The following is a 3,655-nucleotide window of genomic DNA, read 5'->3' on the forward strand; positions in this document are numbered from 1 at the left end:
TTACAGTAATTTTTATGGTAATGATAACTCTAGGTCTTCTGGTTTGCAAATGTCCCTGCAAACATTCTTGTTAATGGAACTTTGTTGAAACTGATGTTTCCATATGAATACTTCATTTACAATTAACTTTTCCCAACAGAATTTCTAACTTATCAAAAAACTTCAAACTGGCTTTTCCCCATTCTTAGATCTGTCTGTGCATCCTTTTTTCCACCATCATATCAAGGTTCTTTTTTTTTCTTCCCCCCCATGTTACCTCAGCGTCTAGATGCACCCAGTGGGATTGTGATACTGGAGGCAAGTTAGCCCAGTACTTGAAGATAAATGATAACCACAACAGCCCAATGTCTAGTTTTCACAAACAATCAATGGGTATCTTAGTGACTAAAAAGTCAATTTTGGGATTGACTGGATCTGTTGGAGACCAATGAAAAAATTTGCAGGCATTACAATTTCTACTAGGTTTTCAAGAAAACTTTTTTTTTTACAGTATAAAAAGTTGTCCTTTCCCCGAAGATAGATGTTACAGGAGCTATCCATGTCTGAATCACCTCAGGACTAAATTACGTGATGACTAAGAGTTTGGACATGTGAACAATTTGTTGTTGAGTTAGAACTGTCCATCAGCTGCTCCTTGGGAACTGCTTATATGCATGCTCTTACATTGCAGTAAGTGTAAGTAAAAGGCAGTAGTTTTGTATTCAGTGAAAGCCATGGAAGGAAATCATGAGCTGGGATCCAGGTTTTCAGTTTCCCATGGAAAAACAGAGAAAACTATGGATTTCCTCCCATTTATCAGAGAAAAAATGGATTTTTCCTTTTAGCAGAAATACCTGCAGATTTCCCACTTCTACAAAGAGCTCCGCAGGCTGGCATAGTTCCAGCCTGCAAGAGCTTTTTGCAAAAATGGCAGCAAACTCCCAACCCTGTCTGGAGGAGGAGGGAGAGGGGGAAAGGGCAGGGCTTGAGATCGTCAGCCAAGGCTTGGCTCAGACTCACTGTTCTTCCTGGAGCCTGTAAGGTAACTGGGGCTTGCAGCGGGTTGGAGGCCCTCTCTGGCACGGCTGGGGGGGTTGTGGGTCATGGATGGGGGGGCACTGGCAGGGCTGGGGCGGGGACCCTGGTGTGGGTGCCGGTGACTGCCAGAGCTGGAGGATGGGGTTGGGGGCTGTGGGAAAAGGCAGTGGGATAAGTGGGGGACAGGGTGTAGGGGTGTGGGTCGGGGCTGAGGGAGCAGAGAGGTGTTGGGGGAAGGCCCACAGGGAGGGCCTGCCCGGCCAGTGGTGTGTGGACAGGGAGCTGTGTGCTATTGGCCCGAGTGAGCTCTGCGCTTCCATATGTGGCTTCAGGGAAGCTGCACAAGGAAGCGTGGAGCCCACTTGGGCCGATAGTGTGCAGCTCCCAGTCCACGTGCCGCAGGCCGGACCAAGGTGGGCTTCGTGCTTCCATTTGTAGCTTCCCGCAGGAGTGCAAGAAGCCCCACAAGGAGGCATGCAGCCTGCTTGGGCCAATAACATGTAGCTCCTGGACCCCATGCTGCAGGGTGGGCTGGGCAGGCTCCACACCTCCATGTGTAGCTTCCTGCACACATAGGCATGGAGCCCACTCAGGCCAATGGTGTGCAGCTCCCATACCCACCCCCTCTTTCCCCTATACATACTCTCACTTGCCTACAAACCCCATACTCTCATGCCCACACCCCCACATACTGTGAATCCACCTCCAACACCTTCACAGATGCCCCCCCACCCATACAAAGTACCTGCATATATTTCTAAAGAAGGTTCAAATAGTGTTATATTTAATTTAGTTTAATTTGTGGGGCAAAAAAAATGCATAGTTTTGAGCTTTTCTGCACATTATTTTGAATTTTTCTGCACGTAATTCCCTGGGTTGTACAGAGTGATCTTGGCTGCGGCCACAGCCCCCGCCCCACCCCCCAGGACTGCCTAGAGACTTCTTCACAGCCCTGTACCTCCCAGCCAGGGAGCCTGCCTCAAGCCTTCCACTCGTTCACAGCCCCTGCAGGCATGTGCCCGCAGTTTCCCATTGTTCTACAGATCCTAGGAATCTGCCTGCCCCATTCCTCCTCCACCTCCTACATGCTACAACTGCATAAAGTGTTAAGCAGGCTTTGGAAGTGGGCATTTGGAACTAGTTGACCTTAAGTGGTTGTAAGAGTCCACTAAAAAAGCAGTAGTCTTTATTTACAGCTGTTTATGTACATTTAACTCCATTCTCTGTTAAGCATAAAGGAGTGAAAGAGAAAAAAGTGTGATAGAAATTGCAGGATTTGCGATAGAGCAGCCACAGTTGGACCCACACAGCTGTGGGGATGGCCACAGTTGGACATGCATCCTGTTGCATGGGGGGAGCTGCTGCCGGGAAGGAGTAGGTGAGGGGCACTGGCGGGGATAGGGGTTGGGGAGGGGAAGCTGTGGCTAGGGAGTGAAGGGCAATGGCATATCTGGGCTGCCCAGCACCACACAGCAGTGTGGGGGGGCAACCACAGCTGGACCCATGTCCTGGTAAGTGAGGGGTCAGCAAAAGCTCATTTTTTTCCATGATGGAAAAACCCCAAATCAAATATGAAAACTTATAAGTATTTAGAATTTTATTCTGTTAATGATTGGAGTACTAGTAGGCTTCCAAATTGCTTTAACATGGTAATTATATCAATAAAACATTGTGTTCAACTGATACCCATACAGTTGGCATACCCATATACATGGTAGCCTTCCAATTTAATCACTGATTTTGGGTTTTGATTAAGGAATTTGCAATTTTTTTTATCAGGGAAATCCAGGATCCCTGATCATGAGAGGGAGAAGGAAAATAAAGGAAATGAAAACATCTGTGGAATGCAGCCTAATATCTACTTAATAAACCAAAAGTTCGTGCTTTCCTCAGTTTTCTAACAGTCATTTGAAATCTAGAATCTCAAGTATGTAATCTCAAGTGCGCAGCTCCCGGTTCATGTGCTGCAGGCCGGACCGAGTGGGCTTGAGAGTATTTCTGACAACTATGCAGGGAGCGTGTCTCTTTTTATTAAGAGCAAATGCTAAGGGTAAAGACAGGCATTGTATTTTAGTGGGGCATGCCTTTCTCCTACTAGAAGCTGGGAGTGTACAGATGTTTTCTGTGGGAGAAACTGGACAAATATTTCGTATCCAGAAGAAAGACCTTCCTCTTTCAACAGGGAAGCTCTTGTCTGAATGAATTCCTTGAGCAGGAATGTAGGTTGTAGCCGTGTTGGTCTAAGGACATAGGCAGACAATGTTCTTTAGGTAAATGTGATTTATCTTTTATTAGACCAACTCAAATAATTGGAAAAATTCCTCTTAGCAAGGTTTCAGGTACAAATGCCCTTTGTTAGGCTGAGGCAGCACTTGCAGATGCTCACCGAAAATCTATCAAAGACAGGAATACCCAGTTACCTGTGGGGACACATTGCTCACAAGAAAACAACTCTCTTTCCAATCTCTCAGTTATAATCCTCAAAGGGAATTTACAAAATGCTTTCTACAGATGAGCCCATGAACTTCACTTCACCAATCTACTAGATGCAAAAAATCATGGACTAAATATATCAGGACTAATGGTAGAGGTGATATCTTTTATTAGACCAACTAGTCCTGATTGCTTTTTCCTCTAG

At 46.1% G+C, this 3,655-nt stretch overlaps 1 protein-coding gene across 2 annotated transcripts in view; it reads left to right on the top strand.

Annotated features, from left to right (window-relative positions):
* Nucleotides 1-3,655, top strand: part of TBC1D12 (TBC1 domain family member 12) — a 133,625-nt gene that overhangs the window by 106,196 nt on the left and 23,774 nt on the right. The window lies entirely within an intron of this gene.

The sequence above is a fragment of the Gavialis gangeticus genome, unplaced genomic scaffold, assembly GCF_001723915.1.
Source record: "Gavialis gangeticus isolate Ggan-Ray unplaced genomic scaffold, GavGan_comp1, whole genome shotgun sequence".
Lineage (NCBI taxonomy): Eukaryota > Metazoa > Chordata > Crocodylia > Gavialidae > Gavialis > Gavialis gangeticus.